At 36.8% G+C, this 27,491-nt stretch overlaps 17 non-coding genes across 17 annotated transcripts; all 17 read right to left on the bottom strand.

Moving 5' to 3' along the window:
• Positions 1 to 2,582: 2,582 nt before the first annotated feature.
• Positions 2,583 to 2,654, bottom strand: TRNAG-UCC (transfer RNA glycine (anticodon UCC)). The gene has a single exon. It is a non-coding gene; the product is annotated as a tRNA-Gly (tRNA).
• Positions 2,655 to 12,981: 10,327 nt separating this feature from the next.
• Positions 12,982 to 13,053, bottom strand: TRNAG-UCC (transfer RNA glycine (anticodon UCC)). Its single transcript has one exon. It is a non-coding gene; the product is annotated as a tRNA-Gly (tRNA).
• Positions 13,054 to 13,149: 96 nt separating this feature from the next.
• Positions 13,150 to 13,221, bottom strand: TRNAG-CCC (transfer RNA glycine (anticodon CCC)). Its single transcript has one exon. It is a non-coding gene; the product is annotated as a tRNA-Gly (tRNA).
• Positions 13,222 to 14,403: 1,182 nt separating this feature from the next.
• On the bottom strand, positions 14,404 to 14,475 carry TRNAG-UCC (transfer RNA glycine (anticodon UCC)). The gene has a single exon. It is a non-coding gene; the product is annotated as a tRNA-Gly (tRNA).
• Positions 14,476 to 15,823: 1,348 nt separating this feature from the next.
• Positions 15,824 to 15,895, bottom strand: TRNAG-UCC (transfer RNA glycine (anticodon UCC)). Its single transcript has one exon. It is a non-coding gene; the product is annotated as a tRNA-Gly (tRNA).
• Positions 15,896 to 15,992: 97 nt separating this feature from the next.
• TRNAR-CCU (transfer RNA arginine (anticodon CCU)) lies at positions 15,993 to 16,064 on the bottom strand. Its single transcript has one exon. It is a non-coding gene; the product is annotated as a tRNA-Arg (tRNA).
• A 1,182-nt stretch (positions 16,065 to 17,246) lies between these two features.
• TRNAG-UCC (transfer RNA glycine (anticodon UCC)) lies at positions 17,247 to 17,318 on the bottom strand. The gene has a single exon. It is a non-coding gene; the product is annotated as a tRNA-Gly (tRNA).
• A 96-nt stretch (positions 17,319 to 17,414) lies between these two features.
• On the bottom strand, positions 17,415 to 17,486 carry TRNAG-CCC (transfer RNA glycine (anticodon CCC)). Its single transcript has one exon. It is a non-coding gene; the product is annotated as a tRNA-Gly (tRNA).
• Positions 17,487 to 20,090: 2,604 nt separating this feature from the next.
• TRNAG-UCC (transfer RNA glycine (anticodon UCC)) lies at positions 20,091 to 20,162 on the bottom strand. The gene has a single exon. It is a non-coding gene; the product is annotated as a tRNA-Gly (tRNA).
• Positions 20,163 to 20,258: 96 nt separating this feature from the next.
• Positions 20,259 to 20,330, bottom strand: TRNAG-CCC (transfer RNA glycine (anticodon CCC)). The gene has a single exon. It is a non-coding gene; the product is annotated as a tRNA-Gly (tRNA).
• A 1,182-nt stretch (positions 20,331 to 21,512) lies between these two features.
• Positions 21,513 to 21,584, bottom strand: TRNAG-UCC (transfer RNA glycine (anticodon UCC)). The gene has a single exon. It is a non-coding gene; the product is annotated as a tRNA-Gly (tRNA).
• A 96-nt stretch (positions 21,585 to 21,680) lies between these two features.
• Positions 21,681 to 21,752, bottom strand: TRNAG-CCC (transfer RNA glycine (anticodon CCC)). The gene has a single exon. It is a non-coding gene; the product is annotated as a tRNA-Gly (tRNA).
• A 1,182-nt stretch (positions 21,753 to 22,934) lies between these two features.
• TRNAG-UCC (transfer RNA glycine (anticodon UCC)) lies at positions 22,935 to 23,006 on the bottom strand. The gene has a single exon. It is a non-coding gene; the product is annotated as a tRNA-Gly (tRNA).
• Positions 23,007 to 23,101: 95 nt separating this feature from the next.
• TRNAG-CCC (transfer RNA glycine (anticodon CCC)) lies at positions 23,102 to 23,173 on the bottom strand. Its single transcript has one exon. It is a non-coding gene; the product is annotated as a tRNA-Gly (tRNA).
• Positions 23,174 to 24,255: 1,082 nt separating this feature from the next.
• TRNAG-UCC (transfer RNA glycine (anticodon UCC)) lies at positions 24,256 to 24,327 on the bottom strand. Its single transcript has one exon. It is a non-coding gene; the product is annotated as a tRNA-Gly (tRNA).
• Positions 24,328 to 24,423: 96 nt separating this feature from the next.
• TRNAG-CCC (transfer RNA glycine (anticodon CCC)) lies at positions 24,424 to 24,495 on the bottom strand. Its single transcript has one exon. It is a non-coding gene; the product is annotated as a tRNA-Gly (tRNA).
• A 271-nt stretch (positions 24,496 to 24,766) lies between these two features.
• On the bottom strand, positions 24,767 to 24,838 carry TRNAG-UCC (transfer RNA glycine (anticodon UCC)). Its single transcript has one exon. It is a non-coding gene; the product is annotated as a tRNA-Gly (tRNA).
• Between the last annotated feature and the right edge of the window lie 2,653 nt (positions 24,839 to 27,491).

Below are 27,491 nucleotides of genomic sequence, written 5' to 3'. Positions count from 1 at the left end.
TAAGAAGAAAGAAGAGCATGAGCCTTAACACGAAAAATTAAAACAGACTAAAAGCATCACCAAATGTGAAAAACAATTCATGCGTTTACTGAGAATCGAACCCGGGTCAACTGCTTGGAAGGCAGCTATGCTCACCACTATACCACCAATGCTTACAGGATTAGCTTTTTTTTTTACATTTTCTGCACTAACATTACAAAATAGTTTGTAAAATGTATGATATGCCAGAAATAAAACTACATAAGTATTGCATTGGCTGGGAATCGAGCCCAGGTCAACTGCTTGGGAAGCAGCTATAACTCACCACTATACCACCAATGCATGAACCAACTTGACTGGTTTGGAACTATGGCTGTTAAATCTGCTAAAGTTTCACTTAAAAAAGGAGGACTGAATATGTCTTGAAAGAGCCAATTACTAAAAAGTTTAAAAACAAGGCAAAGCATTGTCCAAAACTCAAAGATGAATTCTTGTGAATCAGCTATGGAGCTTTTCCACCAATTCTTACAATTCTCTCAATTATTTTCACTTTTTTGCCAATAAGGTAACTAAACTCTTACCAAGAAAGAAAGTACACTATGAGCCTTAGCTCAAAAAGATTACAAACAGTCAGCACCAGCACCAAATTACCCCTAAAGACCTCTGCCATTTTTGGCATTTTTAACACTAACTCTAAAGACAGAGGAGTTTTTGGAATCAGTTATATAGCTTTTGCACCTCTGCCTACAAATTCTCTCAATTAGCTTTGCTTTTTGCCAACTAAGGTAGCTAAAGTGTTACCAAGAAAGAAATAAAAGCATAAGCCTTAGCACAGAAAGTGAAAAAGAGTCCAAACACCACCAAATGCAAAAAAACATTGAGTTCTTCAAGAATTAAACTATGGCCTATTGTTTTAAAAGCAACTACACCCACCAGCATAACACCAATGCCAACCCTGACATTGCTTTCGTATTGGAGACTAACCCTACAAAGTGTTTAATCAACAACTGAAGAGCAGAAGATCAGTTAGATGAGACAGTTGAAAAAAAGCTAAGAAATATTCTCTTCAATTTTTTTCTCATTTTCGTGGTTGCTAAACTCTAAGAAGAAAGAAGAGCCTGAGACTTAACACGAAAAATTAAAACAGACTAAAAGCATCACCAAATGTGAAAAACAATTCATGCGTTGGCTGAGAATCAAACTCGTGTCAAATACTTGGAAAGCAGCGATTCTCACCACTATACCACCAACACTTAGAGAAGCCATGTTTTTTTCTTACATTTTCTGCACTAACAATACGAAATTATTAGTAAAACGTAAGACGTGCCGGGAAAAAAAAACCCACATAAGTATTGCATTGACCAGGAATCAATCGCAGGTCAACTGCTTGGAAGGCAGGTTTGCTCACCACTATACCAAAAATGCTTAAGGTACCCAGCATTTTTTTCACATTTTCTGCACTAACCCTACAAAATTGTTAGTAAAAAGTATGACGTGCCTGAAAAAAAAAAACACCGATGTTTTGTATTGGCCAGGAATTGAACCCGGGTCAACTGCTTGGAAGACAGCTATGCTCACCACTATACCACCAATGCTTACAGGGTCAGCTTTTTTTTTTACATTTTCTGCACTAACATTACAAAATAGTTTGTAAAATGTATGATATGCCAGAAATAAAACTACATAAGTATTGCATTGGCTGGAAATTGAACCCGGGTCAACTGCTTGGGAAGCAGCTATGCTCACCACTATACCACCAATGCATGAACCAACTTGACTGGTTTGGGATTATGGCTGTTAAATCTGCCAAAGTTTTACTTAAAAAAAGGAGGACTGAATATGTCTTGAAAGAGCCAATTACTAAAAAGTTTAAAAACAAGGCAAAGCATTGTCCAAAACTCAAAGATGAATTCTTGTGAATCAGCTATGGAGCTTTTCCAACAATTCTTACAATTCTCTCAATTATTTTCACTTTTTTGCCAATAAGGTAACTAAACTCTTACCAAGAAAGAAAGTACACTATGAGCCTTAGCTCAAAAAGATTACAAAGAGTCAGCACCAGCACCAAATTACCCCTAAAGACCTCTGCCACTTTTGGCATTTTTAACACTAACTCTAAAGACAGAGGAGTTTTTGGAATCAGTTATGTAGCTTTTCCACCTCTGCCTACAAATTCTCTCAATTAGCTTTGCTTTTTGCCCATTAATGCAGCTAAAGTGTTACCAAGAAAGAAATAAAAGCATAAGCCTTAGCACAGAAAGTGAAAAAGATTTCAAACACCACCAAATGCAGAAAAACAATGAGTTCTTCAAGAATTAAACTATGGCCTATTGTTTTAAAAGCAACTACACCCACCAGCATAACATCAATGCCAACCCTGACATTGCTTTCGTATTGGAGACTAACCCTACAAAGTATTTAATCAACAACTGAAGAGCAGAAGATCAGTTAAATGAGACAGTTGAAAAAAAGCTAAGAAATATTCTCTTCAATTTTTTTCTCATTTTCGTGGTTGCTAAACTCTAAGAAGAAAGAAGAGCATGAGCCTTAACACGAAAAATTAAAACAGACTAAAAACATCACCAAATGTGAAAAACAATTCATGCGTTGGCCGGGAATCGAACCCGGGTCAACTGCTTGGAAGGCAGCTATGCTCACCACTATACCACCAACACTTACCGAAGCCATGTTTTTTTCTTACATTTTCTGCACTAACAATACAAAATTATTAGTAAAAAGTAAGACGTGCCAGGAAAAAAAAACCCACATAAGTATTGCATTAACCAGGAATCAATCGCAGGTCAACTGCTTGGAAGGCAGATTTGCTCACCACTATACCAAAAATGCTTAAGGTACCCAGCATTTTTTTCACATTTTCTGCACTAACCCTACAAAATTGTTAGTAAAAATTATGACGTGCCTGAAAAAAAAAACACTAATGTTATGTATTGGCTGGGAATTAAACCCAGGTCAACTGCTTGGAAGGCAGCTATGCTCACCACTATACCACCAATGCTTACAGGGTCAGCTTTTTTTTTTACATTTTCTGCACTAACATTACAAAATAGTTTGTAAAATGTATGATATGCCAGAATTAAAATTACATAAGTATTGCATTGGCTGGAAATTGAACCCGGGTCAATTGCTTGGGAAGCAGCTAGGCTCACCACTATACCACCAATGCATGAACCCACTTGACTGGTTTGGGATTATGGCTGTTAAATCTGCTAAAGTTTTACTTAAAAAAAGGAGGACTGAATATGTCTTGAAAGAGCCAATTACTAAAAAGTTTAAAAACAAGGCTAAGCATTGTCCAAAACTCAAAGATGAATTCTTGTGAATCAGCTATGGAGCTTTTCCACCAATTCTTACAATTCTCTCAATTATTTTCACTTTTTTGCCAATAAGGTAACTAAACTCTTACCAAGAAAGTTAGATGAGACAGTTGAAAAAAAGCTAAGAAATATTCTCTTCAATTTTTTTCTCATTTTCGTGGTTGCTAAACTCTAAGAAGAAAGAAGAGCCTGAGACTTAACACGAAAAATTAAAACAGACTAAAAGCATCAGCAAATGTGAAAAACAATTCATGCGTTGGCTGAGAATCAAACTCGGGTCAACCACTTGGAAGGCAGCGATTCTCACCACTATACCACCAACACTTACAGAAGCCATGTTTTTTTCTTACATTTTCTGCACTAACAATACAAAATTATTAGTAAAAAGTAAGACGTGCCAGGAAAAAAAACCCACATAAGTATTGCATTGACCAGGAATCAATCGCAGGTCAACTGCTTGGAAGGCAGGTTTGCTCACCACTATACCAAAAATGCTTAAGGTACCCAGCATTTTTTTCACATTTTCTGCACTAACCCTACAAAATTGTTAGTAAAAATTATTACTTGCCTGAAAAAAAAACACACCCATGTTTTGCATTGGCCAAGAATCGAACCCGGGTCAACTGCTTGGAAGGCAGCTATGCTGACCACTATACCACCAATGCTTACAGGGTCAGCTTTTTTTTTTACATTTTCTGCACTAACATTACAAAATAGTTTGTAAAATGTATGATATGCCAGAAATAAAACTACATAAGTATTGCATTGGCTGGAAATCGAACCCGGGTCAACTGCTTGGGAAGCAGCTATGCTCACCACTATACCACCAATGCATGAACCCACTTGACTGGCTTGAGATTTTGGCTGTTAAATCTGCTAAAGTTTTACTTAAAAAAAGGAGGACTGAATATGTCTTGAAAGAGCCAATTACTAAAAAGTTTAAAAACAAGGCAAAGCATTGTCCAAAACTCAAAGATGAATTCTTGTGAATCAGCTATGTAGCTTTTCCAACAATTCTTACATTTTTCTCAATTATTTTCACTTTTTTGCCAATAAGGTAACTAAACTCTTACCAAGAAAGAAAGTACACTATGAGCCTTAGCTCAAACAGATTACAAAAAGTCAACAGCAGCACCAAATTCCCCCTAAAGACCTCTGCCATTTTTGGCATTTTTAACACTAACTCTAAAGACAGAGGAGTTTTTGGAATCAGTTATGTAGCTTTTCCACCTCTGCCTACAAATTCTCTCAATTAGCTTTGCTTTTTGCCAACTAAGGTAGCTAAAGTGTTACCAAGAAAGAAATAAAAGCATAAGCCTTAGCACAGAAAGTGAAAAAGATTCCAAACACCACCAAATGCAAAAAAACAATGAGTTCTTCAAGAATTAAACTATGGCCTATTGTTTTAAAAGCAACTACACCCACCAGCATAACACCAATGCCAACCCTGACATTGCTTTCGTATTGGAGACTAACTCTACAAAGTGTTTAATCAACAACTGAAGAGCAGAAGATCAGTTAGATGAGACAGTTGAAAAAAAGCTAAGAAATATTCTCTTAAATTTTTTTCTCATTTTCGTGGTTGCTAAACTCTAAGAAGAAAGGAGAGCCTGAGACTTAACACGAAAAATTAAAACAGACTAAAAGCATCAGCAAATGTGAAAAACAATTCATGCGTTGGCTGAGAATCAAACTCGGGTCAACCACTTGGAAGGCAGCGATTCTCACCACTATACCACCAACACTTACAGAAGCCATGTTTTTTTCTTACATTTTCTGCACTAACAATACAAAATTATTAGTAAAAAGTAAGACGTGCCAGGAAAAAAAACCCACATAAGTATTGCATTGACCAGGAATCAATCGCAGGTCAACTGCTTGGAAGGCAGGTTTGCTCACCACTATACCAAAAATGCTTAAGGTACCCAGCATTTTTTTCACATTTTCTGCACTAACCCTACAAAATTGTTAGTAAAAATTATTACTTGCCTGAAAAAAAAACACACCCATGTTTTGCATTGGCCAAGAATCGAACCCGGGTCAACTGCTTGGAAGGCAGCTATGCTGACCACTATACCACCAATGCTTACAGGGTCAGCTTTTTTTTTTACATTTTCTGCACTAACATTACAAAATAGTTTGTAAAATGTATGATATGCCAGAAATAAAACTACATAAGTATTGCATTGGCTGGAAATCGAACCCGGGTCAACTGCTTGGGAAGCAGCTATGCTCACCACTATACCACCAATGCATGAACCCACTTGACTGGCTTGAGATTTTGGCTGTTAAATCTGCTAAAGTTTTACTTAAAAAAAGGAGGACTGAATATGTCTTGAAAGAGCCAATTACTAAAAAGTTTAAAAACAAGGCAAAGCATTGTCCAAAACTCAAAGATGAATTCTTGTGAATCAGCTATGGAGCTTTTCCACCAATTCTTACAATTCTCTCAATTATTTTCACTTTTTTGCCAATAAGGTAACTAAACTCTTACCAAGAAAGTTAGATGAGACAGTTGAAAAAAAGCTAAGAAATATTCTCTTCAATTTTTTTCTCATTTTCGTGGTTGCTAAACTCTAAGAAGAAAGAAGAGCCTGAGACTTAACACGAAAAATTAAAACAGACTAAAAGCATCAGCAAATGTGAAAAACAATTCATGCGTTGGCTGAGAATCAAACTCGGGTCAACCACTTGGAAGGCAGCGATTCTCACCACTATACCACCAACACTTACAGAAGCCATGTTTTTTTCTTACATTTTCTGCACTAACAATACAAAATTATTAGTAAAAAGTAAGACGTGCCAGGAAAAAAAACCCACATAAGTATTGCATTGACCAGGAATCAATCGCAGGTCAACTGCTTGGAAGGCAGGTTTGCTCACCACTATACCAAAAATGCTTAAGGTACCCAGCATTTTTTTCACATTTTCTGCACTAACCCTACAAAATTGTTAGTAAAAATTATTACTTGCCTGAAAAAAAAACACACCCATGTTTTGCATTGGCCAAGAATCGAACCCGGGTCAACTGCTTGGAAGGCAGCTATGCTGACCACTATACCACCAATGCTTACAGGGTCAGCTTTTTTTTTTACATTTTCTGCACTAACATTACAAAATAGTTTGTAAAATGTATGATATGCCAGAAATAAAACTACATAAGTATTGCATTGGCTGGAAATCGAACCCGGGTCAACTGCTTGGGAAGCAGCTATGCTCACCACTATACCACCAATGCATGAACCCACTTGACTGGCTTGAGATTTTGGCTGTTAAATCTGCTAAAGTTTTACTTAAAAAAAGGAGGACTGAATATGTCTTGAAAGAGCCAATTACTAAAAAGTTTAAAAACAAGGCAAAGCATTGTCCAAAACTCAAAGATGAATTCTTGTGAATCAGCTATGTAGCTTTTCCAACAATTCTTACATTTCTCTCAATTATTTTCACTTTTTTGCCAATAAGGTAACTAAACTCTTACCAAGAAAGAAAGTACACTATGAGCCTTAGCTCAAACAGATTACAAAAAGTCAACAGCAGCACCAAATTCCCCCTAAAGACCTCTGCCATTTTTGGCATTTTTAACACTAACTCTAAAGACAGAGGAGTTTTTGGAATCAGTTATGTAGCTTTTCCACCTCTGCCTACAAATTCTCTCAATTAGCTTTGCTTTTTGCCAACTAAGGTAGCTAAAGTGTTACCAAGAAAGAAATAAAAGCATAAGCCTTAGCACAGAAAGTGAAAAAGATTCCAAACACCACCAAATGCAAAAAAACAATGAGTTCTTCAAGAATTAAACTATGGCCTATTGTTTTAAAAGCAACTACACCCACCAGCATAACACCAATGCCAACCCTGACATTGCTTTCGTATTGGAGACTAACTCTACAAAGTGTTTAATCAACAACTGAAGAGCAGAAGATCAGTTAGATGAGACAGTTGAAAAAAAGCTAAGAAATATTCTCTTAAATTTTTTTCTCATTTTCGTGGTTGCTAAACTCTAAGAAGAAAGGAGAGCCTGAGACTTAACACGAAAAATTAAAACAGACTAAAAGCATCAGCAAATGTGAAAAACAATTCATGCGTTGGCTGAGAATCAAACTCGGGTCAACCACTTGGAAGGCAGCGATTCTCACCACTATACCACCAACACTTACAGAAGCCATGTTTTTTTCTTACATTTTCTGCACTAACAATACAAATTATTAGTAAAAAGTAAGACGTGCCAGGAAAAAAAACCCACATAAGTATTGCATTGACCAGGAATCAATCGCAGGTCAACTGCTTGGAAGGCAGGTTTGCTCACCACTATACCAAAAATGCTTAAGGTACCCAGCATTTTTTTCACATTTTCTGCACTAACCCTACAAAATTGTTAGTAAAAATTATTACTTGCCTGAAAAAAAAACACACCCATGTTTTGCATTGGCCAAGAATCGAACCCGGGTCAACTGCTTGGAAGGCAGCTATGCTGACCACTATACCACCAATGCTTACAGGGTCAGCTTTTTTTTTTACATTTTCTGCACTAACATTACAAAATAGTTTGTAAAATGTATGATATGCCAGAAATAAAACTACATAAGTATTGCATTGGCTGGAAATCGAACCCGGGTCAACTGCTTGGGAAGCAGCTATGCTCACCACTATACCACCAATGCATGAACCCACTTGACTGGCTTGAGATTTTGGCTGTTAAATCTGCTAAAGTTTTACTTAAAAAAAGGAGGACTGAATATGTCTTGAAAGAGCCAATTACTAAAAAGTTTAAAAACAAGGCAAAGCATTGTCCAAAACTCAAAGATGAATTCTTGTGAATCAGCTATGGAGCTTTTCCACCAATTCTTACAATTCTCTCAATTATTTTCACTTTTTTGCCAATAAGGTAACTAAACTCTTACCAAGAAAGTTAGATGAGACAGTTGAAAAAAAGCTAAGAAATATTCTCTTCAATTTTTTTCTCATTTTCGTGGTTGCTAAACTCTAAGAAGAAAGAAGAGCCTGAGACTTAACACGAAAAATTAAAACAGACTAAAAGCATCAGCAAATGTGAAAAACAATTCATGCGTTGGCTGAGAATCAAACTCGGGTCAACCACTTGGAAGGCAGCGATTCTCACCACTATACCACCAACACTTACAGAAGCCATGTTTTTTTCTTACATTTTCTGCACTAACAATACAAAATTATTAGTAAAAAGTAAGACGTGCCAGGAAAAAAAACCCACATAAGTATTGCATTGACCAGGAATCAATCGCAGGTCAACTGCTTGGAAGGCAGGTTTGCTCACCACTATACCAAAAATGCTTAAGGTACCCAGCATTTTTTTCACATTTTCTGCACTAACCCTACAAAATTGTTAGTAAAAATTATTACTTGCCTGAAAAAAAAACACACCCATGTTTTGCATTGGCCAAGAATCGAACCCGGGTCAACTGCTTGGAAGGCAGCTATGCTGACCACTATACCACCAATGCTTACAGGGTCAGCTTTTTTTTTTACATTTTCTGCACTAACATTACAAAATAGTTTGTAAAATGTATGAAAGGCCAGAAATAAAACTACATAAGTATTGCATTGGCTGGAAATCGAACCCGGGTCAACTGCTTGGGAAGCAGCTATGCTCACCACAATACCACCAATGCATGAACCCACTTGACTGGCTTGAGATTTTGGCTGTTAAATCTGCTAAAGTTTTACTTAAAAAAAGGAGGACTGAATATGTCTTGAAAGAGCCAATTACTAAAAAGTTTAAAAACAAGGCAAAGCATTGTCCAAAACTCAAAGATGAATTCTTGTGAATCAGCTATGTAGCTTTTCCAACAATTCTTACATTTTTCTCAATTATTTTCACTTTTTTGCCAATAAGGTAACTAAACTCTTACCAAGAAAGAAAGTACACTATGAGCCTTAGCTCAAACAGATTACAAAAAGTCAACAGCAGCACCAAATTCCCCCTAAAGACCTCTGCCATTTTTGGCATTTTTAACACTAACTCTAAAGACAGAGGAGTTTTTGGAATCAGTTATGTAGCTTTTCCACCTCTGCCTACAAATTCTCTCAATTAGCTTTGCTTTTTGCCAACTAAGGTAGCTAAAGTGTTACCAAGAAAGAAATAAAAGCATAAGCCTTAGCACAGAAAGTGAAAAAGATTCCAAACACCACCAAATGCAAAAAAACAATGAGTTCTTCAAGAATTAAACTATGGCCTATTGTTTTAAAAGCAACTACACCCACCAGCATAACACCAATGCCAACCCTGACATTGCTTTCGTATTGGAGACTAACTCTACAAAGTGTTTAATCAACAACTGAAGAGCAGAAGATCAGTTAGATGAGACAGTTGAAAAAAAGCTAAGAAATATTCTCTTAAATTTTTTTCTCATTTTCGTGGTTGCTAAACTCTAAGAAGAAAGGAGAGCCTGAGACTTAACACGAAAAATTAAAACAGACTAAAAGCATCAGCAAATGTGAAAAACAATTCATGCGTTGGCTGAGAATCAAACTCGGGTCAACCACTTGGAAGGCAGCGATTCTCACCACTATACCACCAACACTTACAGAAGCCATGTTTTTTTCTTACATTTTCTGCACTAACAATACAAAATTATTAGTAAAAAGTAAGACGTGCCAGGAAAAAAAACCCACATAAGTATTGCATTGACCAGGAATCAATCGCAGGTCAACTGCTTGGAAGGCAGGTTTGCTCACCACTATACCAAAAATGCTTAAGGTACCCAGCATTTTTTTCACATTTTCTGCACTAACCCTACAAAATTGTTAGTAAAAATTATTACTTGCCTGAAAAAAAAACACACCCATGTTTTGCATTGGCCAAGAATCGAACCCGGGTCAACTGCTTGGAAGGCAGCTATGCTGACCACTATACCACCAATGCTTACAGGGTCAGCTTTTTTTTTTACATTTTCTGCACTAACATTACAAAATAGTTTGTAAAATGTATGATATGCCAGAAATAAAACTACATAAGTATTGCATTGGCTGGAAATCGAACCCGGATCAACTGCTTGGGAAGCAGCTATGCTCACCACTATACCACCAATGCATGAACCCACTTGACTGGCTTGAGATTTTGGCTGTTAAATCTGCTAAAGTTTTACTTAAAAAAAGGAGGACTGAATATGTCTTGAAAGAGCCAATTACTAAAAAGTTTAAAAACAAGGCAAAGCATTGTCCAAAACTCAAAGATGAATTCTTGTGAATCAGCTATGTAGCTTTTCCAACAATTCTTACATTTTTCTCAATTATTTTCACTTTTTTGCCAATAAGGTAACTAAACTCTTACCAAGAAAGAAAGTACACTATGAGCCTTAGCTCAAACAGATTACAAAAAGTCAACAGCAGCACCAAATTCCCCCTAAAGACCTCTGCCATTTTTGGCATTTTTAACACTAACTCTAAAGACAGAGGAGTTTTTGGAATCAGTTATGTAGCTTTTCCACCTCTGCCTACAAATTCTCTCAATTAGCTTTGCTTTTTGCCAACTAAGGTAGCTAAAGTGTTACCAAGAAAGAAATAAAAGCATAAGCCTTAGCACAGAAAGTGAAAAAGATTCCAAACACCACCAAATGCAAAAAAACAATGAGTTCTTCAAGAATTAAACTATGGCCTATTGTTTTAAAAGCAACTACACCCACCAGCATAACACCAATGCCAACCCTGACATTGCTTTCGTATTGGAGACTAACTCTACAAAGTGTTTAATCAACAACTGAAGAGCAGAAGATCAGTTAGATGAGACAGTTGAAAAAAAGCTAAGAAATATTCTCTTAAATTTTTTTCTCATTTTTGTGGTTGCTAAACTCTAAGAAGAAAGAAGAGCCTGAGACTTAACACGAAAAATTAAAACAGACTAAAAGCATCACCAAATGTGAAAAACAATTCATGCGTTGGCTGAGAATCGAACTCGGGTCAACTTCTTGGAAGGCAGCAATTCTCACCACTATACCACCAACACTTACAGAAGCCATGTTTTTTTCCAAAATTTTCTGCACTAACAATACGAAATTATTAGTAAAAAGTAAGACGTGCCAGGAAAAAAAATCCCACATAAGTATTGCATTGACCAGGAATCAATCGCAGGTCAACTGCTTGGAAGGCAGGTTTGCTCACCACTATACCAAAAATGCTTAAGGTACCCAGCATTTTTTTGCACATTTTCTGCACTAACCCTACAAAATTGTTAGTAAAAAGTATGACGTGCCTGAAAAAAAAAACACTAATGTTATGTATTGGCTGGGAATTAAACCCGGGTCAACTGCTTGGAAGGCAGCTATGCTCACCACTATACCACCAATGCTTACAGGGTCAGCTTTTTTTTTTACATTTTCTGCACTAACATTACAAAATAGTTTGTAAAATGTATGATATGCCAGAATTAAAATTACATAAGTATTGCATTGGCTGGAAATTGAACCCGGGTCAATTGCTTGGGAAGCAGCTAGGCTCACCACTATACCACCAATGCATGAACCCACTTGACTGGTTTGGGATTTTGGCTGTTAAATCTGCTAAAGTTTTACTTAAAAAAGGAGGACTGAATATGTCTTGAAAGAGCCAATTACTAAAAAGTTTAAAAACAAGGCAAAGCATTGTCCAAAACTCAAAGATGAATTCTTGTGAATCAGCTATGGAGCTTTTCCACCAATTCTTACAATTCTCTCAATTATTTTCACTTTTTTGCATATAAGGTAACTAAACTCTTACCAAGAAAGAAAGTACACTATGAGCCTTAGCTCAAAAAGATTACAAAGAGTCAGCACCAGCACCAAATTACCCCTAAAGACCTCTGCCATTTTTGGCATTTTTAACACTAACTCTAAAGACAGAGGAGTTTTTGGAATCAGTTATGTAGCTTTTCCACCTCTGCCTACAAATTCTCTCAATTAGCTTTGCTTTCTGCCCACTAAGGTAGCTAAAGTGTTACCAAGAAAGAAATAAAAGCATAAGCCTTAGCACAGAAAGTGAAAAAGATTCCAAACACCACCAAATGCAAAAAAACAATGAGTTCTTCAAGAATTAAACTATGGCCTATTGTTTTAAAAGCAACTACACCCACCAGCATAACACCAATGCCAACCCTGACATTGCTTTCGTATTGGAGACTAACCCTACAAAGTATTTAATCAACAACTGAAAAGCAGAAGATCAGTTAGATGAGACAGTTGAAAAAAATCTAAGAAATATTCTCTTCAATTTTTTTCTCATTTTCGTGGTTGCTAAACTCTAAGAAAAAAGAAGAGCATGAGCCTTAACACGAAAAATTAAAACAGACTAAAAGCATCACCAAATGTGAAAAACAATTCATGCGTTGGCCAGGAATCGAACCCGGGTCAACAGCTTGGAAGGCAGCTATGCTCACCACTATAACACCAGCACTTACAGAAGCCATGTTTTTTTCTTACGTTTTCTGCACTAACAATACGAAATTATTAGTAAAAAGTAAGACGTGCCAGGAAAAAAAAAACCCACGTAAGTATTGCATTGACCAGGAATCAATTGCAGGTCAACTGCTTGGAAGGCAGGTTTGCTCACCACTATACCAAAAATGCTTATGGTACCCAGCATTTTTTTCACATTTTCTGCACTAACCCTACATAATTGTTAGTAAAAATTATGACGTGCCTGAAAAAAAAACACACCCATGTTTTGCATTGGCCGGGAATCGAACTCGGGTCAACTGCTTGGAAGGCAGCTATGCTCACCACTATACCACCAATGCTTACAGGATCAGCTTTTTTTTTTACATTTTCTGCACTATCATTACAAAATAGTTTGTAAAATGTATGATATGCCAGAAATAAAACTACATAAGGATTGCATTGGCCGGGAATAGAACCCGGGTCAACTGCTTGGGAAGCAGCTATGCTCACCACTATACCACCAATGCATGAACCAACTTGACTGGTTTGGGATTATGGCTGTTAAATCTGCTAAAGTTTACTTAAAAAAAGGAGGACTGAATATGTCTTGAAAGAGCCAATTACTAAAAAGTTTAAAAACAAGGCAAAGCATTGTCCAAAACTCAAAGATGAATTCTTGTGAATCAGCTATGGAGCTTTTCCACCAATTCTTACAATTCTCTCAATTATTTTCACTTTTTTGCCAATAAGGTAACTAAACTCTTACCAAGAAAGAAAGTACACTATGAGCCTTAGCTAAAAAAGATTACAAAGAGTCAGCACCAGCACCAAATTACCCCTAAAGAACTCTGCCATTTTTGGCATTTTTAACACTAACTCTAAAGACAGAGGAGTTTTTGGAATCAGTTATGTAGCTTTTCCACCTATGCCTACAAATTCTCTCAATTAGCTTTGCTTTTTGCCAACTAAGGTAGCTAAAGTGTTACCAAGAAAGAAATAAAAGCATAAGCCTTAGCACAAAAAGTGAAAAAGAGTCCAAACACCACCAAATGCAAAAAAACAATGAGTTCTTCAAGAATTAAACTATGGCCTATTGTTTTAAAAGCAACTACACCCACCAGCATAACACCAATGCCAACCCTGACATTGCTTTCATATTGGAGACTAACCCTACAAAGTGTTTAATCAACAACTGAAGAACAGAAGATCAGTTAGATGAGACAGTTGAAAAAAATCTAAGAAATATTCTCTTCAATTTTTTTCTCATTTTCGTGGTTGCTAAACTCAAAGAAGAAAGAAGAGCCTGAGACTTAACACGAAAAATTAAAACAGACTAAAAGCATCACCAAATGTGAAAAACAATTCATGCGTTGGCCGGGAATCAAACGCGGGTCAACTACTTGAAAGGCAGCGATTCTCACCACTATACCACCAACACTTACAGAAGCCATGTTTTTTTCTTACATTTTCTGCACTAACAAAGCGAAATTATTAGTAAAAAGTAAGACGTGCCAGGAAAAAAAAAACCACATAAGTATTGCATTGACCAGGAATCAATCGCAGGTCAACTGCTTGGAAGGCAGGTTTGCTCACCAATATACCAAAAATGCTTAAGGTACCGAGCATTTTTTTCACATTTTCTGCACTAACCCTACAAAATTGTTAGTAAAAAGTTTGACGTGCCTGAAAAAAAAAAAACACCAATGTTTTGTATTGGCCGGGAATTGAACCCGGGTCAACTGCATGGAAGGCAGCTATGCTCACCACTATACCACCAATGCTTACAGGGTCAGCTTTTTTTTTCATTTTCTGCACTAACATTACAAAATAGTTTGTAAAATGTATGATATGCCAGAAATAAAACTACATAAGTATTGCATTGGCCGGGAATCAAACCCGGGTCAACTGGTTAAGAAGCAGCTATGCTCACCACTATACCACCAATGCATGAACCCACTTGACTGGTTTGGGATTTTGGCTGTTAAATCTGCTAAAGTTTTACTTAAAAAAGGAGGACTGAATATGTCTTGAAAGAGCCAATTACTAAAAAGTTTAAAAACAAGGCAAAGCATTGTCCAAAACTCAAAGATGAATTCTTGTGAATCAGCTATGGAGCTTTTCCACCAATTCTTACATTTCTCTCAATTATTTTCACTTTTTTGCCAATAAGGTAACTAAACTCTTACCAAGAAAGAAAGTACACTATGAGCCTTAGCTCAAACAAATTACAAAGAGTCAACAGCAGCAACAAATTCCCCCTAAAGAACTCTGCCATTTTTGGCATTTTTAACACTAACTCTAAAGACAGAGGAGTTTTTGGAATCAGTTATGTAGCTTTTCCACCTATGCCTACAAATTCTCTCAATTAGCTTTGCTTTTTGCCAACTAAGGTAGCTAAAGTGTTACCAAGAAAGAAATAAAAGCATAAGCCTTAGCACAAAAAGTGAAAAAGAGTCCAAACACCACCAAATGCAAAAAAACAATGAGTTCTTCAAGAATTAAACTATGGCCTATTGTTTTAAAAGCAACTACACCCACCAGCATAACACCAATGCCAACCCTGACATTGCTTTCGTATTGGAGACTAACCCTACAAAGTGTTTAATCAACAACTGAAGAACAGAAGATCAGTTAGATGAGACAGTTGAAAAAAATCTAAGAAATATTCTCTTCAATTTTTTTCTCATTTTCGTGGTTGCTAAACTCAAAGAAGAAAGAAGAGCCTGAGACTTAACACGAAAAATTAAAACAGACTAAAAGCATCACCAAATGTGAAAAACAATTCATGCGTTGGCCGGGAATCAAACGCGGGTCAACTACTTGGAAGGCAGCAATTCTCACCACTATACCACCAACACTTACAGAAGCCATGTTTTTTTCTTACATTTTCTGCACTAACAATGCGAAATTATTAGTAAAAAGTAAGACGTGCCAGGAAAAAAAAAAACACATAAGTATTGCATTGACCAGGAATCAATCGCAGGTCAACTGCTTGGAAGGCAGGTTTGCTCACCACTATACCAAAAATGCTTAAGGTACCGAGCATTTTTTTCACATTTTCTGCACTAACCCTACAAAATTGTTAGTAAAAAGTTTGACGTGCCTGAAAAAAAAAAAACACCGATGTTTTGTATTGGCCGGGAATTGAACCCGGGTCAACTGCTTGGAAGGCAGCTATGCTCACCACTATACCACCAATGCTTACAGGGTCAGCTTTTTTTTTTTACATTTTCTGCACTAACATTACAAAATAGTTTGTAAAATGTATGATATGCCAGAAATAAAACTACATAAGTATTGCATTGGCCGGGAATCAAACCCGGGTCAACTGGTTAGGAAGCAGCTATGCTCACCACTATACCACCAATGCATGAACCCACTTGACTGGTTTGGGATTTTGGCTGTTAAATCTGCTAAAGTTTTACTTAGAAAAAGGAGGACTAAATATGTCTTGAAAGAGCCAATTACTAAAAAGTTTAAAAACAAGGCAAAGCATTGTCCAAAACTCAAAGATGAATTCTTGTGAATCAGTTATGGAGCTTTTCCACCAATTCTTACAATTCTCTCAATTAGTTTCACTTTTTTGACAATAAGGTAACTAAACTCTTACCAAGAAAGAAAGTACACTATGAGCCTTAGCTCAAACAGATTACAAAGAGTGAACAGCAGCACCAAATTCCCACTAAAGACCTCTGCCATTTTTGGCATTTTTAACACTAACTCTAAAGACAGAGGAGTTTTTGGAATCAGTTATGTAGCTTTTCCACCTCTGCCTACAAATTCTCTCAATTAGCTTTGCTTTCTGCCCACTAAGGTAGCTAAAGTGTTACCAAGAAAGAAATAAAAGCATAAGCCTTAGCACAGAAAGTGAAAAAGATTCCAAACACCACCAAATGGAAAAAAACAATGAGTTCTTCAAGAATTAAACTATGGCCTATTGTTTTAAAAGCAACTACACCCACCAGCATAACACCAATGCCAACCCTGACATTGCTTTCGTATTGGAGACTAACCCTACAAAGTATTTAATCAACAACTGAAAAGCAGAAGATCAGTTAGATGAGACAGTTGAAAAAAATCTAAGAAATATTCTCTTCATTTTTTTTCTCATTTTCGTGGTTGCTAAACTCTAAGAAGAAAGAAGAGCATGAGCCTTAACACGAAAAATTAAAACAGACTAAAAGCATCACCAAATGTGAAAAACAATTCAGGCGTTGGCCAGGAATCGAACCCGGGCCAACAAATTGGAAGGCAGCTATGCTCACCACTGTACCACCAACACTTACAGAAGCCATGTTTTTTTCTTACATTTTCTGCACTAACAATACAAAATTATTAGTAAAAAGTAAGACATGCCAGGAAAAAAAAACCCACATAAGTATTGCATTGACCAGGAATCAATTGCAGGTCAACTGCTTGGAAGGCAGGTTTGCTCACCACTATACCAAAAATGCTTAAGGTACCCAGCATTTTTTTCACATTTTCTGCACTAACCCTACAAAATTGTTAGTAAAAATTATGACGTGCCTGAAAAAAAAACACACCCATGTTTTGCATTGGCCGGGAATCGAACCCAGGTCAACTGCTTGGAAGGCAGCTATGCTCACCACTATACCACCAATGCTTACAGGATCAGCTTTTTTTTTTACATTTTCTGCACTATCATTACAAAATAGTTTGTAAAATGTATGATATGCCAGAAATAAAACTACATACGTATTGCATTGGCCGGGAATAGAACCCGGGTCAACTGCTTGGGAAGCAGCTATGCTCACCACTATACCACCAATGCATGAACCAACTTGACTGGTTTGGGATTATGGCCGTTAAATCTGCTAAAGTTTTACTTAGAAAAAGGAGGACTGAATATGTCTTGAAAGAGCCAATTACTAAAAAGTTTAAAAACAAGGCAAAGCATTGTCCAAAACTCAAAGATGAATTCTTGTGAATCAGCTATGTAGCTTTTCCACCAATTCTTACAATTCTCTCAATTATTTTCACTTTTTTGCAATAAGGTAACTAAACTCTTACCAAGAAAGAAAGTACACTATGAGCCTTAGCTCAAACAGATTACAAAGAGTCAAAAGCAGCACCAAATTCCCCCTAAAGACCTCTGCCATTTTTGGCATTTTTAACACTAACTCTAAAGACAGAGGAGTTTTTGGAATCAGTTATGTAGCTTTTCCACCTCTGCCTACAAATTCTCTCAATTAGCTTTGCTTTCTGCCCACTAAGGTAGCTAAAGTGTTACCAAGAAAGAAATAAAAGCATAAGCCTTAGCACAGAAAGTGAAAAAGATTCCAAACACCACCAAATGCAAAAAAAACAATGAGTTCTTCAAGAATTAAACTATGGCCTATTGTTTTAAAAGCAACTACACCCACCAGCATAACACCAATGCCAACCCTCACATTGCTTTCGTATTGGAGACTAACCCTACAAAGTATTTAATCAACAACTGAAGAGCAGAACATCAGTTAGATGAGACAGTTGAAAAAAATCTAAGAAATATTCTCTTCAATTTTTTTCTCATTTTCGTGGTTGCTAAACTCTAAGAAGAAAGAAGAGCATGAGCCTTAACACGAAAAATTAAAACAGACTAAAAGCATCACTAAATATGAAAAAGAATTCATGCGTTGGCTGAGAATCGAACTCAGTTCAACTACTTGGAAGGCAGCTATGCTCACCACTATACCACCAACACTTACAGAAGCCATGTTTTTTTCTTACATTTTCTGCACTAACAATACAAAATTATTAGTAAAAAGTAAGACGTGCCAGGAAAAAAAAAACCCACATAAGTATTGCATTGACCAGGAATCAATCGCAGGTCAACTGCTTGGAAGGCAGGTTTGCTCACCACTATACCAAAAATGCTTAAGGTACCCAGCATTTTTTTCACATTTTCTGCACTAACCCTACAAAATTGTTAGTAAAAATTATGACGTGCCTGAATGAAAAACACACCCATGTTTTGCATTGGCCGGGAATCAAACCCGGGTCAACTGCTTGGAAGGCAGATATGCTCACCACTATACCACCAATGCTTACAGGATCAGCTTTTTTTATACATTTTCTGCACTAACATTACAAAATAGTTTGTAAAATGTATGATATGCCAGAAATAAAACTACATAAGTATTGCATTGGCCGGGAATAGAATCCGGGTCAACTGCTTGGGAAGCAGCTATGCTCACCACTATACCACCAATGCATGAACCAACTTGACTGGTTTGGGATTATGGCCGTTAAATCTGCTAAAGTTTTACTTAGAAAAAGGAGGACTGAATATGTCTTGAAAGAGCCAATTACTAAAAAGTTTAAAAACAAGGCAAAGCATTGTCCAAAACTCAAAGATGAATTCTTGTGAATCAGCTATGGAGCTTTTCCACCAATTCTTACAATTCTCTTAATTAGTTTCACTTTTTTGCAATAAGGTAACTAAACTCTTACCAAGAAAGAAAGTACACTATGAGCCTTAGCTCAAACAGATTACAAAGAGTCAACAGCAGCACCAAATTCCCCCTAAAGACCTCTGCCATTTTTGGCATTTTTAACACTAACTCTAAAGACAGAGGAGTTTTTGGAATCAGTTATGTAGCTTTTCCACCTCTGCCTACAAATTCTCTCAATTAGCTTTGCTTTCTGCCCACTAAGGTAGCTAAAGTGTTACCAAGAAAGAAATAAAAGCATAAGCCTTAGCACAGAAAGTGAAAAAGATTCCAAACACCACCAAATGGAAAAAAACAATGAGTTCTTCAAGAATTAAACTATAGCCTATTGTTTTAAAAGCAACTACACCCAACAGCATAACACCAATGCCCACCCTGACATTGCTTTCGTATTGGAGACTAACCCTACAAAGTATTTAATCAACAACTGAAGAGCAGAAGATCAGTTAGATGAGACAGTTGAAAAAAATCTAAGAAATATTCTCTTCAATTTTTTTCTCATTTTCGTGGTTGCTAAACTCTAAGAAGAAAGAAGAGCATGAGCCTTAACACGAAAAATTAAAACAGACTAAAAGCATCACCAAATATGAAAAACAATTCATGCGTTGGCCAGGAATCGAACCTGGGTCAACAGCTTGGAAGGCAGCTATGCTCACCACTATACCACCAACACTTACAGAAGCCATGTTTTTTTCTTACATTTTCTGCACTAACAATACAAAATTATTAGTAAAAAGTAAGACGTGCCAGGAAAAAAAAAACCCACATAAGTATTGCATTGACCAGGAATCAATCGCAGGTCAACTGCTTGGAAGGCAGGTTTGCTCACCACTATACCAAAAATGCTTAAGGTACCCAGCATTTTTTTCACATTTTCTGCACTAACCCTACAAAATTGTTAGTAAAAATTATGACGTGCCTGAAAAAATAACACACCCATGTTTTGCATTGGCCGGGAATCGAACCCGGGTCAACTGCTTGGAAGGCAGCTATGCTCACCACTATACCACCAATGCTTACAGGATCAGCTTTTTTTTTTACATTTTCTGCACTAACATTACAAAATAGTTTGTAAAATGTATGATATGCCAGAAATAAAACTACATAAGTATTGCATTGGCCGGGAATCGAACCTGGGTCAACTGCTTGGGAAGCAGCTATGCTCACCACTATACCACCAATGCATGAACCAACTTGACTGGTTTGGGATTATGGCCGTTAAATCTGCTAAAGTTTTACTTAGAAAAAGGAGGACTGAATATGTCTTGAAAGAGCCAATTACTAAAAAGTTTAAAAACAAGGCAAAGCATTGTCCAAAACTCAAAGATGAATTCTTGTGAATCAGCTATGGAGCTTTTCCACCAATTCTTACAATTCTCTTAATTAGTTTCACTTTTTTGCAATAAGGTAACTAAACTCTTACCAAGAAAGAAAGTACACTATGAGCCTTAGCTCAAACAGATTACAAAGAGTCAACAGCAGCACCAAATTCCCCCTAAAGACCTCTGCCATTTTTGGCATTTTTAACACTAACTCCAAAGACAGAGGAGTTTTTGGAATCAGTTATGTAGCTTTTCCACCTCTGCCTACAAATTCTCTCAATTACCTTTGCTTTCTGCCCACTAAGGTAGCTAAAGTGTTACCAAGAAAGAAATAAAAGCATAAGCCTTAGCACAGAAAGTGAAAAAGATTCCAAACACCACCAAATGGAAAAAAACAATGAGTTCTTCAAGAATTAAACTATGGCCTATTGTTTTAAAAGCAACTACACCCACCAGCATAACAACAATGCCAACCCTGACATTGCTTTCGTATTGGAGACTAACCCTACAAAGTATTTAATCAACAACTGAAGAGCAGAAGATCAGTTACATGAGACAGTTGAAAAAAATCTAAGAAATATTCTCTTCAATTTTTTTCTCATTTTCGTGGTTGCTAAACTCTAAGAAGAAAGAAGAGCATGAGCCTTAACACGAAAAATTAAAACAGACTAAAAGCATCACCAAATGTGAAAAACAATTCATGCGTTGGCCTGGAATTGAACCCGGGTCAACTGTTTGGAAGGCAGCTATGCTCACCACTATACCAACAACACTTACGGAAGCCATGTTTTTTTCTTACATTTTCTGCACTAACAATACAAAATTATTAGTAAAAAGTAAGACGTGCCAGGAAAAAAAAAACCCACATAAGTATTGCATTGACCAGGAATCAATCGCAGGTCAACTGCTTGGAAGGCAGGTTTGCTCACCACTATACCAAAAATGCTTAAGGTACCCAGCATTTTTTTCACATTTTCTGCACTAACCCTACAAAATTGTTAGTAAAAATTATGACGTGCCTGAAAAAAAAACACACCCATGTTTTGCATTGGCCGGGAATCGAACCCGGGTCAACTGCTTGGAAGGCAGCTATGCTCACCACTATACCACCAATGCTTACAGGATCAGCTTTTTTTTTTACATTTTCTGCACAAACATTACAAAATAGTTTGTAAAATGTATGATATGCCAGAAATAAAACTACATAAGTATTGCATTGGCCGGGAATCGAACCTGGGTCAACTGCTTGGGAAGCAGCTATGCTCACCACTATACCACCAATGCATGAACCAACTTGACTGGTTTGGGATTATGGCCGTTAAATCTGCTAAAGTTTTACTTAGAAAAAGGAGGACTGAATATGTCTTGAAAGAGCCAATTACTAAAAAGTTTAAAAACAAGGCAAAGCATTGTCCAAAACTCAAAGATGAATTCTTGTGAATCAGCTATGGAGCTTTTCCACTAATTCTTACAATTCTCTCAATTAGTTTCACTTTTTTGACAATAAGGTAACTAAACTCTTACCAAGAAAGAAAGTACACTATGAGCCTTAGCTCAAACAGATTACAAAGAGTAAACAGCAGCACCAAATTCCCCCTAAAGACCTCTGCCATTTTTGGCATTTTTAACACTAACTCTAAAGACTGAGGAGTTTTTGGAATCAGTTATGTAGCTTTTCCACCTCTGCCTACAAATTCTCTCAATTAGCTTTGCTTTCTGCCCACTAAGGTAGCTAAAGTGTTACCAAGAAAGAAATAAAAGCATAAGCCTTAGCACAGAAAGTGAAAAAGATTCCAAACACCACCAAATGCAAAAAAACAATGAGTTCTTCAAGAATTAAACTATGGCCTATTGTTTTAAAAGCAACTACACCAACCAGCATAACACCAATGCCAACCCTGACATTGCTTTCGTATTGGAGACTAACCCTACAAAGTATTTAATCAACAACTGAAGAGCAGAAGATCAGTTAGATGAGACAGTTGAAAAAAATCTAAGAAATATTCTCTTCAATTTTTTTCTCATTTTCGTGGTTTCTAAACTCTAAGAAGAAAGAAGAGCATGAGCCTTAACACGAAAAATTAAAACAGACTAAAAGCATCACCAAATGTGAAAAACAATTCATGCATTGGCCGGGAATCAAACCCGGGTCAACAGCTTGGAAGGCAGCTATTCTCACCACTATACCACCAACACTTACAGAAGCCATGTTTTCTTCTTACATTTTCTGCACTAACAATGCAAAATTATTAGTAAAAAGTAAGACGTGCCAGGAAAAAAAAACCCACATAAGTATTGCATTGACCAGGAATCAATCGCAGGTCAACTGCTTGGAAGGCAGGTTTGCTCACCACTATACCAAAAATGCTTAAGGTACCCAGCATTTTTTTCACATTTTCTGCACTAACCCTACAAAATTGTTAGTAAAAATTATGACGTGCCTGAAAAAAAAACACACCCATGTTTTGCATTGGCCGGGAATCGAACCCAGGTCAACTGCTTGGAAGGCAGCTATGCTCACCACTACACCACCAATGCTTACAAGATCAGCTTTTTTTTTACATTTTCTGCACTAACATTACAAAATAGTTTGTAAAATGTATGATATGCCAGAAATAAAACTACATAAGTATTGCATTGGCCGGGAATCAAACCCTGGTCAACTGCTTGGGAAGCAGCTATGCTCACCACTATACCACCAATGCATGAACCAACTTGACTGGTTTGGGATTATGGCCGTTAAATCTGCTAAAGTTTTACTTAGAAAAAGGAGGACTGAATATGTCTTGAAAGAGCCAATTACTAAAAAGTTTAAAAACAAGGCAAAGCATTGTCCAAAACTCAAAGATGAATTCTTGTGAATCAGCTATGGAGCTTTTCCACCAATTCTTACAATTCTCTCAATTATTTTCACTTTTTTGACAATAAGGTAACTAAACTCTTACCAAGAAAGAAAGTACACTATGAGCCTTAGCTCAAAATATTACAAAGAGTGAGCACCAGCACCAAATTCCCCCTAAAGACCTCTGCCATTTTTGGCATTTTTAACACTAACTCTAAAGACAGAGGAGTTTTTGGAATTAGTTATGTAGCTTTTCCACCTCTGCCTACAAATTCTCTCAATTAACTTTGCTTTCTGCCCACTAAGGTAGCTAAAGTGTTACCAAGAAAGAAATAAAAGCATAAGCCTTAGCACAGAAAGTGAAAAAGAGTCCAAACACCAACAAATGCAAAAAAACAATGAGCTCTCCAAGAATTAAACTATGGCCTATTGTTTTAAAAGCAACTACACCCACCAGCATAACACCAATGCCAACCCTGACATTGCTTTCGTATTGGAGACTAACCCTACAAAGTATTTAATCAACAACTGAAGAGCAGAAGATCAGTTAGATGAGACAGTTGAAAAAAATCTAAGAAATATTCTCTTCAATTTTTTTCTCATTTTCGTGGTTGCTAAACTCTAAGAAGAAAGAAGAGCATGAGCCTTAACACGAAAAATTAAAACAGACTAAAAGCATCACCAAATGTGAAAAACAATTCATGCGTTGGCCAGGAATTGAACCTGGGTCAACAGCTTGGAAGGCAGCTATGCTCACCACTATACCACCAACACTTACAGAAGCCATGTTTTTATCGCAGGTCAACTGCTTGGAAGGCAGGTTTGCTCACCACTATACCAAAAATGCTTAAGGTACCCAGCATTTTTTTAACATTTTCTGCACTAACCCTACAAAATTGTTAGTAAAAATTATGACGTGCCTGAAAAAAAAAAACTCCCATGTTTTGCATTGGCCGGGAATCGAACCCGGGTCAACTGCTTGGAAGGCAGCTATGCTCACCACTATACCACCAATGCTTACAGGATCAGCTTTTTTTTTTACATTTTCTGCACTAACATTACAAAATAGTTTGTAAAATGTATGATATGCCAGAAATAAAACTACATAAGTATTGCATTGGCCGGGAATCGAACCCGGGTCAACTGCTTGGGAAGCAGCTATGCTCACCACTATACCACCAACACTTAAAGAAGCCATGTTTTTTTCTTACATTTTCTGCACTAACAATACAAAATTATTAGTAAAAAGTAAGACATGCCAGGAAAAAAAAACCCACATAAGTATTGCATTGACCAGGAATCAATCGCAGGTCAACTGCTTGGAAGGCAGGTTTGCTCACCACTATACCAAAAATGCTTAAGGTACCCAGCATTTTTTTCACATTTTCTGCACTAACCCTACAAAATTGTTAGTAAAAATTATGACGTGCCTGAAAAAAAAAAAACAACCATGTTATGTATTGGCCGGGAATTGAACCCAGGTCAACTGCTTGGAAGGCAGCTATGCTCACCACTATACCACCAATGCTTACAGGGTCAGCTTTTTTTTTTACATTTTCTGCACTAACATTACAAAATAGTTTGTAAAATGTATGATATGCCAGAAATAAAACTACATAAGTATTGCATTGGCTGGAAATCAAACCCGGGTCAACTGCTTGGGAAGCAGTTATGCTCACCACTATACCACCAATGCATGAACCCACTTGACTGGTTTGGGATTTTGGCTGTTAAATCTGCTAAAGTTTTACTTAAAAAAGGAGGACTGAGTATGTCTTGAAAGAGCCAATTACTAAAAAGTTTAAAAACAAGGCAAAGCATTGTCCAAAACTCAAAGATGAATTCTTGTGAATCAGCTATGGAGCTTTTCCACCAATTCTTACAATTCTCTCAATTATTTTCACTTTTTTGCCAATAAGGTAACTAAACTCTTACCAAGAAAGAAAGTACACTATGAGCCTTAGCTCAAAAAGATTACAAAGTGTCAGCACCAGCACCAAATTACCCCTAAAGACCTCTGCCATTTTTGGCATTTTTAACACTAACTCTAAAGACAGAGGAGTTTTTGGAATCAGTTATGTAGCTTTTCCACTTCTGCCTACAAATTCTGTCAATTAGCTTTGCTTTCTGCCAACTAAGGTAGCTAAAGTGTTACCAAGAAAGAAATAAAAGCATAAGCCTTAGCACAGAAAGTGAAAAAGAGTCCAAACACCACCAAATGCAAAAAAACAATGAGTTCTTCAAGAATTAAACTATGGCCTATTGTTTTAAAAGCAACTACACCCACCAGTATAACACCAATGCCAACCCTGACATTGCTTTTGTATTGGAGACTAACCCTACAAAGTGTTTAATCAACAACTGAAGAGCAGAAGATCAGTTAGATGAGACAGTTGAAAAAAAGCTAAGAAATATTCTCTTCAATTTTTTTCTCATTTTCGTGGTTGCTAAACTCTAAGAAGAAAGAAGAGCCTGAGACTTAACATGAAAAATTAAAACAGACTAAAAGCATCACCAAATGTGAAAAACAATTCATGCGTTAGCTGAGAATCGAACTCGGGTCAACTACTTGGAAGGCAGCGATTCCCACCACTATACCACCAACACTTACAGAAGCCATGTTTTTTTCTTACATTTTCTGCACTAACAATACGAAATTATTAGTAAAAAGTAAGACGTGCCAGGAAAAAAAAACCCACATAAGTATTGTATTGACCAGGAATCAATCGCAGGTCAACTGCTTGGAAGGCAGGTTTGCTCACCACTATACCAAAAATGCATAAGGTACCCAGCATTTTTTTCACATTTTCTGCACTAACCCTACAAAATTGTTAGTAAAAAGTATGACATGCCTGAAAAAAAAAAACACCAATGTTTTGTATTGCCCGGGAATTGAACCTGGGTCAACTGCTTGGAAGGCAGCAATGCTCACCACTATACCACCAATGCTTACAGGGTCAGCTTTTTTTTTTACATTTTCTGAACTAACATTACAAAATAGTTTGTAAAATGTATGATATGCCAGAAATAAAACTACATAAGTATTGCATTGGCTGGAAATCGAACACGGGTCAACTGCTTGGGAAGCAGCTATGCTCACCACTATACCACCAATGAATGAACCCACTTGACTGGTTTGGGACTTTGGCTGTTAAATCTGCTAAAGTTTTACTTAAAAAAGGAGGACTGAATATGTCTTGAAAGAGACAATTACTAAAAAGTTTAAAAACAAGGCAAAGCATTGTCCAAACCTCAAAGATGAATTCTTGTGAATCAGCTATGGAGCTTTTCCACCAATTCTTACAATTCTCTCAATTATTTTCACTTTTTTGCCAATAAGGTAACTAAACTCTTACCAAGAAAGAAAGTACACTATGAGTCTTAGCTCAAAAAGATTACAAAGAGTCAGCACCAGCACCAAATTACCCCTTAATGCCATTTTTGGCATTTTTAACACTAACTCTAAAGACAGAGGAGTTTTTGGAATCAGTTATGTAGCTTTTCCACCTCTGCCTACAAAATCTCTCAATTAGCTTTGCTTTCTGCCCACTAAGGTAGCTAACGTGTTACCAAGAAAGAAATAAAAGCATAAGCCTTAGCACAGAAAGTGAAAAAGATTCCAAACACCACCAAATGCAAAAAAACAATGAGTTTTTCAAGAATTAAACTATGGCCTATTGTTTTAAAAGCAACTACACCCACCAGCATAACACCAATGCCAACCCTGACATTGCTTTCGTATTGGAGACTAACCCTACAAAGTATTTAATCAACAACTGAAGAGCAGAAGATCAGTTAGATGAGACAGTTGAAAAAAAGCGAAGAAATATTCTCTTCAATTTTTTTCTCATTTTCGTGGTTGCTAAAATCTAAGAAGAAAGAAGAGCCTGAGACTTAAAACGAAAAATTAAAACAGACTAAAAGCATCACCAAATGTGAAAAACAATTCATGCGTTGGCTGAGAATCGAACTCGGTTCAACTACTTGGAAGGCAGCGATTCTCACCACTATGCCACCAACACTTACAGAAGCCATGTTTTTTTCTTACATTTTCTGCACTAACAATGCGAAATTATTAGTAAAAAGTAAGACGTGGCAGGAAAAAAACCCCCACATAAGTATTGCATTGACCAGGAATCAATCGCAGGTCAACTGCTTGGAAGGCAGGTTTGCTCACCACT

The sequence above is a fragment of the Phyllobates terribilis genome, unplaced genomic scaffold (genome assembly GCF_046119375.1).
Source record: "Phyllobates terribilis strain yellow unplaced genomic scaffold, ASM4611937v1 Scaffold_3__8_contigs__length_932513732, whole genome shotgun sequence".
Classification (NCBI taxonomy): Eukaryota; Metazoa; Chordata; class Amphibia; order Anura; family Dendrobatidae; genus Phyllobates; species Phyllobates terribilis.
The sequence above is the reverse complement of the archived record's forward strand: the minus strand, read 5'-3'. Positions and strand labels throughout refer to the sequence as shown.